Raw genomic sequence first — 17268 nt, forward strand, 5'->3', positions numbered from 1 at the left:
ACTTTAAATATAGTTTTACATGATGTAAGATACCATTATAGCAGCACTTTTTTTTAAAACTTCCTTTTTGTTGAAATTTTAGATTGTTTCAGTGTAGGACTATTTTTAATAATGCTACCTTGAATAACTTCAATAATAATTTCTTTAAAAATGTGTTCCTTTAGATCGGACGAAAGATATGAATTCTTCAAAGATATTAACATATGTTTTTTTTTAAATATAGTCCTTGGTGATTATTCTAACAAATATTTTTATGCCCTTTTGCCAACATTAGGAAGTCTCATTTAAAAATAATAATTCAATATGTAAGTCATTCTATTATATGATTTCATTTATCTTTCTTTGACTACCATGGTGGTTGCATATTGTTCCCTAAATTCATTGGGCTACTGGAATAAATCTTCCTAAAATATTTTTTTTTCCTTAGCTAGAAAATGAACTTAGCGCATATCCTTCTTCTCTTAGCAAAAATTCCTTCAGGATCCTTTTAGAAAAAACTCTAAATATACCCATAAATGTAGATATTATGCAAAGCCCCATCTTTACTTGTAGGTTCATGTCTGTTTTTTATCTTAGGCTATGAGTAAGACTCACGGCTTCAATTACCACCTGCATAGTTACTGTATCACAATTCTATATAATTAGGTTCACTTCTTACTTAAATTTCAACCTTACATTTTGATTCATGATGCTAGCCCCTCAGCTTGAATGCATTCTGGTGAGAGAAGAAAGCCATGTGACATGTACAACAGACTCATCCTGGGGAGCAGATAAGACTAAAGTGGCACAAGACTTAAGGGAAAGAGACACGGGGTGGATATAACTAAGGCTCTGGAAAAGTATGAAAGCAGCATGAAGATGTTGTCAGGTTTTGAAGGGCAATGCCATAAATGAAAGAAAAGGATGAAATAGATGTTTGATTAATTTCATTGTAGATTGTGAATAAATGTATTAACTAACATTAGCATAATTGTTGTGTTTATAATTCTGTGATCTAATCTTATCTAACTTTTAAAATATAGTAATATATATTCTTTTCATCTGTGGATTATCTTTTCCATTCTTCTGTAATGAAAATTTTAGGGATTACACAGAGTGGCTCTGATGCTACATTTGTATACTGTTTTATTGCTCTGAGATATAAAGCTGTTAGTTTTCTTTTCAGAAAGAATTTAAGGGGAATGATTGCAATATATCTGAGAATTAACAACAATTTTAAATAACTATCCTCTTCCTGCCTCATTGCCTAGCTTAGACTTTATTCTTTTTTGTTCCACATTCATATCAACACATCACAGCTAGGATGAGCTGTAGCACCTTACTTTGTGATTTGAATCAAGCTTACTCCTAAAACAGAAATGTTGCCCTGAGTGACATCGACAATGCCTATAAAATATAACAAATAGAAAATAATTTGCAATTTGGGAAATTATATTGTGCCATGAGAAAAAAGATCCAAGCAAAGTAATAATTGCAAATTCCAAGGATAAGAAATCCAGAAATACAAGTGTTGGAGAACACAAACAACTCATGTGAGAAGTGATCTCAGATCTTAGATGAGCATCATGAGTAATTCAAATAAAAAAATTCCCACAGTAAAGAAGGACAACAGATCACTATGGTTTTATAAAAACCAACATTGGAATGACCCAACTTTCTTTGCCCTAATTCCAAATTCACAAGCATAACTGGAAGTTATCATGTGGATTGTGGAACATGCATTCCAACAAATGGAGGGATGCTGATTTTCTGCAGATAGGATAACTTTGACTCCACCTGTAAATTAATAGGTTGGCATTTTGGTTTATAGGTTGACCTCATCTTAGCTAATGCATCTGCATACACATTTGGTAAAAGCTGGAGTTGGATAAAAAAGCAAATTCTTTTTTTCCTCTACACCACACTTCTTTTCTAGACATTTTTTTTCTGGATGAAAAGAAAAATTTTGATTATATAATTTATGCTAAAATCATATTTCTAGAAAATTTTGAGTCTATGAATTTGGCATATTAATTTATTAATCAACATACATACAAAGCATTAACAATAAGGTATTCTAAAAAATGCTCTTCCTTTGGGACGGCTAAAAATTATACCCTCAAAAATCATGGGCAAAATATTAATATCCATACTTATGAAAACTACACCTTGTAAAATAATATCATACCTTGTAATTGAAGACACAATTTCAAATATAAAAAGTAAAAACTTTCATTAATATTGCATACTATTTTAAAAGACTCTAAAATCAATAATATGCAGGGTCATAAAAATGAAAAAGTTTAATTTTTAATCTGGGAAAAGAGAAGATTGAGTCTGTTTCTGAAAATAGAAAGATATATCATTCCTTGCTAAACATAGTTATAATGTTTTTTCTTGTGTTTCTGTCCTCCTTTGTAGAGCAGAATTCATTTTTAAGACAGTCAGAAAAAGATAAATAGTATTTTCTAAAATTATTATGTACTCAATGTGTCTTTTCCAATTTTAGTTATCTTTTAATATAAAGATATTTTATGAAAAAAATGACTTGGGAAGAAAAAGAATCTAAATAAATAGGGATACTTTGCCCTTTTATGAATGTGACAAAACAAGCACCAAAGAAACAATGACAGATACGTTACTCATGTCTTTTCCTTAAACATGGATTGTTGAAAATCTGTTTTGGACTTTAGCTATCAAATACGTGACTGAATTGTCAATTACATTTATTCTTAGTCAATATTGAAATTTAAATTAATGCCTTTTTAAATAAAAATTAGTTGATTTGAATGATACCAAATTCATCTCCAATCTTTTACCTCTTCTTTTATTTCAGTCCCTTCCTCTATATTGGTGGAATGTTTTCTCAAATATAAATCTGTTCTCTGTATGGGTAACAAATCATGTTTCTTTTCTTTTATTAATAAATGGGAAATGTTAGGGCATGACTCAACTCAAACTTCTTACCAATGTGATTGTATCATCGCTATTTTTGATGAAGATCTAACCAATGTTCCAAACTTGTGGACATGGCAATTGCTAGCCATACTTAGCCAAATATACAACACTTTCTCTCAAGTATAACTATGGTCTTGTTTGTACTACTCTTAGGAATTCTACCATAATATTTGTTCTGTTTTGTTTTGAATTCCAAACTGGTCCTAATTTTCATTTGGATTCTTTAATTCTGAAACTAATAATGTTTTTAAGAAGGACTCAAAGAGTCATAGATGTGTTCATTGTGCAGTTGTCATTACCTACAGTATTTTCAGGAAACATTCCTACAGTCTACTTCTTTCACCTCAATATTTGGCTATTCTACCACACAAATTTATTGAGTCTATGAATTATCTTCTCTTTTCATGTATCTCAACTGACTGTACAATTTTATGCATTGATTCCCAATGAATAGTTTACTAGTTTCGAAAGAAGTTACCTAATCCACTCAACCCATATTAACATAAACAAAAGTAAAAAACAAATCAAAAAATGACTGAGTTGCTTTTCAAGTAAACAAGGTATATGATTGGCATATACCTTGTAATGATAGCATAATAATATCACAAAGTAAACTCATTTTTACTAATAAGATAATATTCATATCATAGTATAAATGTTCAGGAAAAAAATTAATCTTTAAGATTGTCTTCTAATTTAACAAAACATGTTTCCTCTAGAACCTTATTCTAACTTCATTTTCCAGATTTAAAAAAAAAAAAGAAGAAGGAGCATGCTCCTTTAAGGAAGAGGCTGAGGCATCCAATAGTTAGAGATAGTTAATGACCATATACCATAGAGACTCAAATCCTTTTGCTGTAGAGAGGGGGGAAAAGGTGATATGTTAAATTTTCTTTTATGGAACTCTTTAAGGAAATATGTAAGGAAATCCTTTAAGGAAAAACAATAGTATATTTGCAAATAAAATCAATGCTCAATTTCCCATAATACACTTCTGTATTTTGTTTAAAACTGTTTCCATTTTATGCTCTTCTCTTATTTGCAATTAGTGACTAACATGCTTTTAGGAACAGCATATTGAATTGAGGTACGTTGTATAGATGATGTGAAGAAATCTGCTACAGTTATATCTTAACATGAAAGCTTATGTAAGGAGGAATCATATATCTGTCAATTACAAATATGTTTTTAAGAGCTAATTTATTCTTTCAATACTGCCAGTTTTAATTCTTTAGGCCCAAGGTATCTAATTTTGTCTATGCATGAGATTATTACTTAAGACAATTATTACAATAGCAACAGGGAAAGGTGATTTATTTATGTTCCACATGAAGGGCAAAAATCAGAAAATGCAAAATCACTCATATTTCCTGTTTCCTGAACTTCTTATTTTTCCCCCAGACTTCTATAATTCAAAGTAGAGCTATCTAAATGTCAGTTTATCTATTTTAGGTGTGTGGTATCTCACACTTGAGAATCAGAGTCCAGGGTCTCTTCTTTCTTCTCTTTGTTTGGTAAGGAACTTTCACCATCTAATTAATATCCGAGTAGTGTCCCAAATACATATTATACTGAACTAAGAATGCTGCACTAATAGTTAAAGAAAACCATAACAAATGAAAGCAACTCCTGACTTCTTTATCTTTCTCCAGTTTTTTCTCTCCGGTTTTGTGAGAATTTTCCTCACGTGTATCTTCATAAGTAATCAGTATGCCTATATGCTATTTGATTAAACACTTCAGCCATGTAAAGCCACAAATCATTTCTTCTTTCTAATTTGGGCATTTTTATCACTATATCCTCCAAACTCCCAGTCCTCCAGATTCACAATGTAGATAGAACCAGGTTTGATTGAAGCCTTTCTTTGCCCTCAGACTCATCCGATCTTTCTAAATCTTACTTCAGAGCCCACAATTCTATGAGAGTTAGATGATTCATCATATCCTCAGCCAGCACTGCTCTAAACCAAGAATGTGTCCCTGTGCAACAGCCTCTGAGCCGCTCTTCTCTCTTGTTTGCCTCAGTAATAAGCCCACCTTCGAATATACTGACTTTGTTCATCAATCTTAGCACTAGCTCTGCACCTTCCCTTATAAAACTCTGCAAGAGTTGTTTCAGCCAGTTTCTTCTATTTTCCAACACAGCAGGTTCATTCTCATCTCTCCAATGGTCATGTAAGTCTTCATGGTTTCTTTCCACTGTCTCTCTTCTATGCCCTGTTATTTGTGAATTTCAATCCCAATCATCTTCTCCCAAGTATTACCATGGCATGATGATCTTGATTTATCTTAAATGTCCTCACTAATCTATGGAGTTTGGGCTACACCATTACATACTCACTTCCTTTGGACTCATCTACCAGGGGCTAAAATTTAATTTATTGCCTTTATGAGAGTCTTCCTTAGAGCAGAAATCTAGACCCAAAATAAATTATAGGCATCATTAGTATGAAGATATACTTAAATTCATGAAAATGGGTGAAATCTCCAAGAAAAAGATGTAGAAAAAATAAGAAGACTCAGTAATGAGCACTAAGTAATTCAAACATTTAGAGGCAAAAGAAAAGGAATAAGAAAGAAAGAGGACCATAGGGAGTAGCCTTTGAGTTGAGGAAAACCAGGAAAGCATTGTTATGAAAGTTAAAAGGAGGCAGTATTTCAAGAAGGAGGGAGTGGGTGATGCTGGTGAAGATCGCTGAAAGTGTGGGTAAAATATAAATCAGAAAGCAGCCTATTAAAGTATGTCATTGAACATCCTTGTGATCTTGATAAGGGCAGTTCCAGTGAAATTATGTGGTGAAAATCACTCTGCAGTGGGTTGAGGTATGGGAGGTGAAGACATGTAAACAGCTAATGTACACAATTCTTATAAAAGTTTAACTTTGAAGGGGCACAGAGAAATGAGATTATAGGTGAGGAAAAGGGATGCATTTTTATTTATGATGGGAGATTCTAGACTATGTTTATATGCTGATGGGAATGATCTATTGGAAGGCAAAAGAGGAGATAACCTAAAGGAGCAAGAATTTCTGCAAGAAAAGGGGCTATGAGTTGGAGGAGGAAGGTAATAGTTTGCATTTTTTCCTGGGCTAAAGTGATATTCCTCAGTTGAAATAAGAGGAAAACAAAAGAAGATAGATATCACTATAGTTCAGATTTTAGATCTGGTGGAGAAGACACGAAGCATTGCCTCTAAAATGACTTCTATTTTCTCGATAAAATATGCAATGAAGTCATCAGCTGATAATGAATGGGGATGAGGTTTGAAGAGGGGACAATACAGGCTTTTAGGGAGTAGGAAAAGCAAGCCTGCTCTAGAAACATGGTAAGAGAGCTGGGCATTATTGAGTGTCAATTTGATCTTTGAGTTTTCAAGTGAAACCAGGCAGCTTCAACTGGGTGATTTTCTCCAGGAATATCTACCTGCTCCAATGAAGGCATAAAAAAAGGCTTTGAGAAGATATCATAGGCATTTTTCACAATTGACGTTTTGCAAGACAAGCACAATTATGGGAGAGAAATCAAGGACGTGGAGGGTCTTTACAAGGTAGTGTTAGAATGATAGATCTTAGACTTTAGGCTGGATAAGGGTGAACATAGAGCCAAGAGTGGCTAAGGATAATGAGAAAGGGTGAGAAAGCACTGGAAACTTCATGAGACAGAAGAATGAGAGTGGTGTGTGTGCTTAAGCAAATGGCCTAGGAATTATAAATTCATAACGCAGATTTTAGGAGTTAAGTATCTGTTTATGACAAAGTACAGGATCAGAAAGTGGGAATAAATTGCTTAGGCAGAATGAAGCAAAAGGTAAATAGAGGGAATGAGGCCAAGGACCTGGGTTTCTAAAGTGTTGGTATATTAATCTCTATGGATTTTCAAATCACCAAAAATGATGGAGGGGTTTGGAAATATTTGAAGATAGTGAAGTTATTGATCAAGTATTTGATGGATAATGAAATGTGTGAAAGCTTATAATAGGGAAGAAGATGGTAAAGTCTTAGGGTAGAAGCCTCAAGTACCCTAGCAGAAATAGTAATGGTAGCAATGGTCTGGAAATCATAAGAAAAGCAAAGAGAACATCAACTCCAATTTTTTGGCATTGACTTACATGTGGAATAAGAGAGAAAAATAGTCTTTACTTAAGAGAACAGCAGGGAAAGTTGAGTTTTCTCAGGAATGCAAAATATAGTTAAGGTAGAAATGTTTTCCAACATTCAGATTATTTGCTCTTCCTAAAATGAGGAAGGAAAAAAATGATTCATAATGTAATTGTAATGGAAGTCTTTGCTCTTATTACAGATGAAATGGAAGCTGCCAATGAGTAAAGGAAGATTGGTGTATCAGTTTTCTGCTGCTGCATAACAAATTACCAGAAATTTAATGTCTTTAAACAACATCCATGTATTGGCTCACAGTTCTGTAGGTCACATATGGCATGGGATCCCTGGGTACCCTATAGGGGTTGAGTTGTCATCTAGAGGCTCTGGTAAAGAATCTGCTTACAAACTCATTTCTGGTTATTGGCCAAATTCAGTTATGGTTGTAGGACTGAAGGCTGTCAACCAGAGATTGCTCTCAAATTCTAGAAGCCAACTGCATTCTTTGCACTTAGCCCCATTCACTTTCAAGTTAGTAATGAGATGTCAAATTCTTTTCAAGTTTATAGTCTCTGACTTCCTCTTCTACTCCGAACCAGAGAAAACTCTGCATTTAACAGGTTCATGTAATTAGGTTAGCTAAGCCCATCTAAATAATCTCTTCTTACTGTTCCCTGTGCCATGTGACATAAACTAATCGTGGGAGAAACAATCCATTATATTCAGGGGAACATCTTAGAATTCTTGGTAGGCAGCAAGAACTGTGACATTGGCAACTGAGATGATAGATTTTCCTGGAGAAAATGGTCAGGTGAATCTGGTCTCTGAAGGCTTCTCATTACTTCTGACACAACATGAATCTTTTAACATGAAAAAAACACCAGGCTTTTAATGACTAACTCCCAGATATTTGTTCGGCCTCATCTCTCTAATTTCTCTTATATTGCCCCTACATGGCACCTATCCCAGAATACCTCCATTTCCACAGTTATGCCATGTTGTCTCAGGCCAGTTAGCAAAAGAACAAATTTGGAAAAGCTACATTTGAATTCCTTGGGATCAAATTCTTCGTATTTTTAATTCAACGGGTGAGTATGTTCTGAAAGGACTCACCTCTTTCTCTCTCTCTCTCTCTCTCTTTTTTTTTTTTTTCAAATTAATGATTAAATTTTGGTTGGGCTTCGTGGAATGACTTGAAAGCGCTGATGCTTCAAACGCTGTGGTCTTACATGACTTGGTACTTCTAGCATAGGGCTTCCTAGTAAAATGGAATACTGTGGTATATTAGAAAGGAAGTATGATGCATAACATAGTTATGCCAGGTTATGGAGGCAGACAAAATGGCTTTGAATTCCAGCTTTGCCACTAAATGTGTGGTCATGAACAAACCATGAAACCCTGCTTCAGTCTTCTCATCTGCAAATAGTGGTAAATGACCACCACATGGATAGCTGTGGAATTTAAGATAATGTCTTAAAAGTGTCTGGAATATCATAGGCTCTCAATAATGTAAATTCTTAATGAAAATGTGAATGGGAAAATAATGCTACTAATCTAGTTTCCAATTCATAACCAATACTGCAGCTTCTGTTTGTGTAAAATGAAGAGATTAAATGGAAAGATCTATAATGCTTCTTTAATCTTTTTTTTTTTTTTTTTTTTTTTAAAAGATTTTATTTATTTGAGACAGAATGAGAGAGAGAGCACACGAGAGGGGGGGAGGGTCAGAGGGAGAAGCAGGCTCCCTGCCGAGCAGGGAGCCCGATGCGGGACTCGATCCAGGGACTCCAGGATCATGACCTGAGCCGAAAGCAGTCGCTTAACCAACTGAGCCACCCAGGCGCCCCGCTTCTTTAATCTTAATTATCTAAATTCTATAAGCATTTAACACAGTGCTGGTTACTACAGAATACATAAAAATTTGGAAGACACAATATCTGTCTATAGAACCCTCAAATGCAAAGAGTATGATAAGGGTCAATCTCATAAAAGTTAATTACAAGATATTATGCATGAACAGAACAAGCATAATATTAATAGGATACTATTAATAGTATAAGAATCTTAATATAACTATATAAGTGTGAGAACAAAGAAGTCTAAAGTTCAGTATAAATATATACAAAGAGTAAGAGTTTGTAACTAAACCAACAAACAGATTTATTTCTGGAAGCAGGGATAAAGAAATAAATATTAACAATTTCAGGAAGGATTAAATAACAGCATTTTGGTATAAAAAACAATGAACAAACAATGAACCCCTACCTTAGCTTGGTGGTAGGAATAAAAAAAAGTACACATAAAAGATGGTGGCATCTTTGATGTAATGTGTGGGGATTAACATAACAATAAAAAAAGATGGTGGCATCTTTACTTCTTTCAAATTTATAAGGAAATTCTTCAAAAGTGCAGCTGAAGGAGAATGGCAGGAAGTTGATATTTTCCAGAGTCAAACTTGAGAATTTGGCTAGATAGTAAATTTGTGTTAGACCATAAATAGTAATGTGTCACTTACAGAGATACCAAGACCGACTTGGCAAAACTGAATGCCATCTGCAGAGAAGGAGAACCTAAAACTGGAAAACAATTTAGATCACAAAGAGATAGAGGCTCTAACTATTCATGATTCAATATGGACAAGCAGTTCAAGAAGACAAAAACAGTTGTATTGAGGTTTGGAAAGGGTTTTGGCTTTTTTCATTCATTTTATTGAATATTTTAATAAATTAATGAACCCATATTTGGAGAAGCTAAATAATGGCTAAGTGACCGGGTGCTGGAGACGACAAGCCCTTGAGCAAAATACTTAACAGTTTCAGGTCTCAGTTTCCATATCTGTAAAACAAAAATAGAAATAGTACGTATTTTATAGGGTTGTGGGAAGATTAAAGAACTGAAACAGGAAACACCTAGAAGAGTATCGGAGTATCTGGTGCCCAAGCGCATTTGTCTATCTTTTCGCATTATTAGCCGTGTAGTCATGACATTGTTTGCAAGTAGAATGGAATTTTAGGGACTTTCTGAGGTTTTTCACATTTATCTCAGAGACTCCTTTACCTGAGGCTTTTAGGAATTAGTGAAATGAGTTCCAGAGAAAATGAGTCTCACATCTTCCATCACAAAGCTGTTCAGTGGGGAGCCAGGGCTCCTGTGAGTAGAGTTGGCGGCCAATAGTAAATGGAACTAATGAGCAGGAGGAAGATGAGGGGGGAATCAAAGGGCAGAAACCTAACAGATGAATAGAGAAAGAAAAAAATCAGCTCATCAGATCAAGGACTAAACAGAAAAAAAAAACAAAACAGAACATCAATCAGCATTATTCTCAAAGGGTTGCTGCATCTGAAAATGGTAATGAAATGCACATTGGAGGGAAAGAAAAATCAGAAATATACAAAAACTCAGAATTTGCTTCCTTCTTCAACTTTTATTATCATCTTTAAACTTCATCTAATCAAATTCATTATGTAGGTTTGCAAGTAGGTTTTAAAATATAATTCATCTCTCAAAAGATTTATTTCATACAAAATTTTAGCAGTGTTTCATGCCAGGTTTCCCCTGTAAACACAGATTATCAAGGTAATAAAATAAAAAGCAAAGCACCACATAGAATTTAGACTTGTTATTGTTTTAACTTAGACCATGTCCCAAGTCTTTCTAAATGAGTTTATTTTAAGTCCTGGTTATGTGGAAAATACACAGTTTTCATTTTGCATATCCCCAGATTTACATCCTATAGAGTAAATCCTAACAGAGTTCTATCGATGTCCAATCAGATTGGCTATTATTTTTCTTGGGAATAATAACAGTCCATGTAAGGTATATGAGTTATTGCCACAATCACTATCAGATGTTTCCCTGGACCTAATTAATAACTAGCCGGGCAAGGCACATCCATATATAATTTGTCTTGGTATCAGTATAACTTAGCAAAAGATCACATGGAGAGTTGATTCTTCTAAATATCTGCTGAAATAACATATTGATTCTTTTTTAAAATAACTTGGTAAAGAAAAGGAAATTGTGCATGATTATTCGGTCTCTTGTGAAAATCACATAAAATAGCCTTCAAAAGGTCAAAACAAATTTTAATTTACACTATTTGATAAATAGCCTTGTAATAATTTTGAATGATACAATTGACTTGCAGACCTAAGAAGCCAATTCTTTTGAAGAGCAGTGCAAATTATTGAAGACATTTTTATCCTCTCTCTACTTGGATATTGATTCATTTCTATATAACAAGAAAAAAAAGAAAATTGTAATTATAGCAGTGCTGTTCGTTCTATTATAAGTAGAGGACTACCAACATTTCTATTATTAACCCCTATTGTCACTGGTTTATGATCTCAGCAGTAAACTTGGCATGGATGATACCTCCTTGGGAGTACATTTTTTTCACCATGTTTCATAAGCCACTTGTCTATTTATGAATTATACAATTGCCAGAAATGACGTGCACTCAAATAGGCTTTTGATTTCCAATCATTCTGAATAAAGGTTTATGTTTTAAAATAAAAGCACTGGCTTCAAAATATCCGAAATTCCTTTTGGTATTTTTGGTTTGTCCTTTTTATTTCCTTAATTCCCCAATCATCTGTGCAAGGCTAAATTTTAATATAAATTTAATAAAACCTGGCCTCAAGCAGTTGGCTCACTTCACCCATGTTAACAATTGGCAAGATTGCCAGGTGGAAAAGTCAGCTGCGGTGAGTAATATCAATTGCCAGGCTGACTGGAACAATGCTGTGAGGTTTGCGACAGTTCACTTAGCCCATCGGGTGCCGGCAGAGACCTAGAGTATTTAACACACACTTTGAAACTTCTGATTCACACCAGCCGACTAACATAGAATTGTTTCTTAGATAAAAAGTGTTAACATCATTTAAAAAAATTGTGAACCGTGTCCCACATGTATGAAGACAGTGATATACATTATATATCATATAACCATTATATACAGTAGGTGTGTGTAGTGTATAGTTAAAAAAAAAAAAAAGATAAAATAAACACCATTTACCTACCACCAGTTAAAAGTAAAATGTAATCGAAACGTTTTAAATTCTCCAGAAATCTATTACTGAATCTCCTCGTTCCTCCAACAGGTAACCAGTAGCCTAATTTTTAAAAATAATTTCTATACTTTTCTTCATCTATTCATCTGTAAATAACATTTACTGCGTTTTCTTGTTTCAGACGTTGAAATAGCTGAAATGGAGCTGAGTTTATTCTTTAATAATTTTTTAAAACGTTACTCGGTTAGGGCGCCTGGGTGGCTCAGTTGGTTAAGCAACTGCCTTCGGCTCAGGTCATGATCCTGGAGTCCCTGGATCGAGTCCCGCATCGGGCTCCCTGCTCGGCAGGGGGTCTGCTTCCCCCTCTGCCCTCTTCCCTCTCGTGCTCTCTGTCTCTCATTCTCTCTCTCTCAAATAGATAAATAAAATTTTTTAAAAAAGAAAAAAACGTTACTCGGTTAAATGTGGGGCGGGGGGGCGCTGGTTATCCACTTTGTTACAAGTAGTTGTAGCTCATTTCCGTTGCTGGATGCGATTTCACTTCTCTGCTCACTATACATTACTTAACCATCCCACTGTTCCCAGTTTTTTCTACACATGTCTATTTCACTAGTGTAGCCGAGCGTCTGATTAGGGGTTAAGCATTATTTGAAATAATCGTATGAATATGAAATTTATACCACTTCAGCACTAGATATTTGTGCATAATTTTTATCTGAATTACCCTGAACCATACTAGCTTCTGAATTACGAAGCCTACCAGACTTGCACTATAAACTGAGGCATTAATATTCTTATCATAAATGTATTATTTACAAATAAATCAGGACGAATATCTATAGCATATGTTACATGTGCACATAGCTTCCCTTTCATTTGTGTGTTGCCTCTAAGACTATGGAAGCATTGCCCAGTAGATTCCCTTGAGAGGAATCTGGGTGGCTCAGTTGGTTAAGCATCTGCCTTTGGCTCAGGTCACGATCCCGGACTCCTGGGATCGAGCCCCGCGTGGGGCTCCCTGCTCAGTGGGGAGCCTGCTTCTCCCTCTGCCTCTGCTTCTCCCCCGCTTGTGTTCTCTCTCTCTCTCTCTCAAATCAATAAATAAAATCTTTAAAAAAACAAATTCCCTTGAGAAACCCAGTTCCCTTTATGCCTGCAGTTTGTTCTTCAGGACAATGTTACAAAAGAAAGGCTTATTTGCAGCCAGTTTCTATCCAGTCTTCGGTTGGGGTTTCTAATCTTCCCCTTCCACTGCTCCTGCTTGCTCCTTCTTCAAGCCCTTACTAGTGTTGTCCGTCTTGTCTGAACAATCCCATCCCAGCCTCTCTGTGGCCTGGACATCACTGAATCTGATTCAGGCCCCATCTATCATTTCAGTGCTGCTCTGGAGTTCTCTCCTGCACAAATACTTTTTGCATTTTTTTCATAGGTATTGCCTTCTATATAAAGCTATCCTCTAAATGTTTCTACCTTTCAAGTAATCACTTAGATATTTATTATCTTATTTGTAAAGTGCTTCCCTTGTGTATGCTCTTATTCATCAATAAAATGAGGGCTATCAATGGCTTGGCATTATAGCTTTTATTTTTCTTGTATTTACTGCACAGCTTTATTGGGTACTATTATTATTTCAGGGCTCCCAAATATTTTCCTTCTCCTTGCCCTGCCCCCTGTTCAATAGTCCTGTATTTCAGAATTTTCTTAATGCCTAGATTATGGATACTTAGAATGTCACTGATTCCTTCCTTCCTTATTTAACAAATATGCCTTGCATACCTCATATGGACCAAGCACTGTGCTAGACACTGAGGAGACAGAACAAAGGAAACATGGCCCTGTTCTCAAGCATCTCCCTGTGGGAATTAAAGAGTCACAAAAAGATGATTACAATATAATATAGCAAATGGAGTAGCAGAGAGAAGCATTGGGCATTATGGGAACTTATTGTGTGGAGTGAGTTGGACAGTTAGGTAGTGAGGGCCAGCGTCCCCAACAAGAAAATACAGAGTCAGGACAGCTCAAATAAAACAGCACTAACATCCTGTTCTGCAGATCAGACAGGACCGCACTGACATTCTGATTTGCAGCCCTCGCAGAGATGACTTCTGTAATATGTCCTAAAATAAGACAATTAACCACAAAGCATTTGTCAATATCACAGGCAAGAGGCAGTTAAGACATAAGCCCCCAGATGTCAGCAAAAAAAGACCAACAGCACATGGACATTAATCTAATAGGTAGACAGATATGTGGCCAAAGCCCTGATTGGCAGGACTCAGCACACCCTGATTACTTAAGACAGTTCCACAAAAGAGCTCATAAAAACCCCTAAACTTAGAAACTCAGAGGGCAACCCTCTCAGGCCCCCTTCCTTCTCTGGGAGTTTTATACTATTGCTCAATACTCCTTGTTTTGCTGCCCACCACTCATCATCTGGTCTACCTCTTCATTCTTCGAAGCGGCGTGACCAAGAACCGTGGGCACCAAGGAGACACAAAATCCTCTAACAGTAGGAAATTGAGATGCAATTAATACAGCAGGAGAAATGGAGAAATCACAGAAGCGTTCCTGGATAAAAGTATTACAGAACGAAGAGGTATCAGGCAGGTGAAGAGGTAGGGACACCTTCCTATGCAGCGGGCACAGCAACATATTAGCTACTGTTATTAATGCAATAAGAGGGAAGACCTGGAAACAAAACATCTCTGATAGTCTATTTTAGGAATTGCTAGAAAGTCACACTGGGAACAGAGAGGCCGCAATGAAGCTATGAAGCTGGAAATAGATACAGTGGCAAGATCACAGAGGGCCAACTGCTAAGGGAAGGAGCTAAGGATTTTTTTTTAAAGGTGACAGCAAGCTTTGAAGAATTTAAGGAGGAAATTGAAGAGGTCTATCATTTTAGGTAGACTATTTAAACATCAGTGAGGGCAGATGTGATGAAATAAGAAGGTTCTTGTTGCACTGCTCTGAGCTATGATGAAGAATAGCTTCTCTCCCCCCAAGGAGGGAAGAGGATGGGGTGAAGTTCTGTAGCTTTCCACCCCTTTTCTTGTTTACTTTTCTCCAGGGTACGTCTCTCCACTGAACATCTGGCATATCTATTTATTGTATCTTCTCTAGAATGCAAGCTTTGTGACACTAGAGATGTTGTTGATTCTGATCACCGCCAAACCCATCACCTGGAACGGTGTATGGCACAAACAGCACACAATAAATATTTGTGGGGCCAATAAATGAATCATGTGAGAGGGAGAACCAGATGGGACAGGGATGACTTCCAGGTTTCTAACTTGAAAGGCTCCTGTGTGGACAGTGATGCCTCCAATCCAGAGGCCACAAGAATAAAACGCATTTAGGAAGGGAAATGGTAAATCAAGTCACAAAATCAGTATTTCATGAGTTGCATTGTGTGAAATTTCTAACCTCATGAAGCAATTAAATTGAAATGTTACTACCATAAAAGGATATTTGATTGAGAACTAAATGCTGAAGAAGCTAGCAATTATTTTCCTGTTTTTAATTTTAACCCCCCAGGAAACACTACAAAGAAATAATTCTTTGGGGACCCATCTAACCATTCCTAATGACAGTGTAGCTCCTTCTCCACCAGTAAGTCACTCTTTTATTTGATTCACCCATTTATCAATTTTTTCTGTGCCTGCTATGAGCATGGCTCTTATGTAGTATTAAAAAAAAAAAAAAAGCACTCTGATTCATTTTCATTGGGGAACTCTAGAACCCTGTATGCCAAAGTCAACCTGCTTCCAGCATTTTTCTGACCTTAAAGATTCTGAGAATGCTTGATTGTTGGGTATCAACTTGCTGACTCCATGTAAAAATTAAAAAATTACTTGAAAGAAAAATATTAATAAAATACACAACAACTAACATTAAAAAGCATTTTAGTTATCATTTTAAATCTTTCTCTCCAGTAGGGCATCTTGCAATCTAACTTGATTGCTGTGACGCATGATGAATGCTTTAATCCACTTTCCTATGATTCTTACAGGACAAGGCCAAAAGATTTTGCATGAGTTTTCCTGAACCCTTTTTCAGGATTCGAGTAAAATCGATGTGTTTAAAAGTAATACTGGGGAAGAGATTTGTGTTAGTTTGTACTAACAGATATACAAATCTTTACCTAAAAATAGTCAATTTGATTCAATATAGCCTGAAGATGTTACACACTATAGAGTCTTTGTAATTGTTAAAATGTAAAGATTTATAAAAAATTTTCAGCAATTTTTTTTGTAATAAAGAGCAATTTTTGAACTGTGTAGTTTACACCATACATAGGGAGAAATAACAACTTTGGCTTATATTTGGCACACCTTTGACAAGCTTTGACTCAGCTGGGATTCCTGAAGTTGCTTGTGAGCCTCTTGCTTTTTATTTAGTAATTTAAAGTGCACCTGGGGATTTGCATAAATATTCGCAAAACAACAAGGTTCAGAAGAGTAAACATTATGTCACATATAGAAATTTAGTTAGGAGGGCATTGTCTCTACTCCCAAATAACATAGACTTGAAGGAAAAAATATCTTAGAATATATTCCCTAAAGGTGTGGGTATATGTTATTCCTTAAGAATAATTTTGTCTAAGTTCATCTGTCAGAGCTACAGTCCTCTAATTCTAGGCTCTATTTCTACTACCATGACACCCTTGCTCCTTTATTCACAATTTTGTAAACCCCAATGGTTTAGGCCAAAAGTATGCACTTTTTTCACTGATTTTCAAATTTCACCTATTGTCACCTTAAATTCACTTTAAGTCAGAATTAAGATGAAGATGAACTCAAAGTTTAACCTTCTATCTTTTCCAACACTTCATCAAGATGGCAGCAAGAAATTTAAAAAGAAATGGGTGTAGGAAAATAGATAAATGGGGTGGGAGTCATTATTAGAGAGAAGAGCACCCACAAATTTCCTGTAAAAGAATCAAGTGAAGGAGAATAACTTATTGAATAAAACAAATTGGAGGAATCCGAAGTCTAGAAGATGCAAGAGATAAGTCTTGCCCCATATGTGAAAACACATCTTTGCAACAGGATCCCTGAGACGGTCCACAGTTCTCCTCAGCAAATATGGAGATCGAGAATGGGTGGTCAGGCAGAAAGCAGTGATTCACTAAAGGACTGTTTCCAGAGCAGTTGCTCCAGTCAGCTCCCTGTCTTTTCTGCCGCTACTTTTTACCTAAACCAACTAGCTGTCCTGTGTTTA

The sequence above is a fragment of the Neomonachus schauinslandi genome, chromosome 7, assembly GCF_002201575.2.
Source record: "Neomonachus schauinslandi chromosome 7, ASM220157v2, whole genome shotgun sequence".
Classification (NCBI taxonomy): Eukaryota; Metazoa; Chordata; class Mammalia; order Carnivora; family Phocidae; genus Neomonachus; species Neomonachus schauinslandi.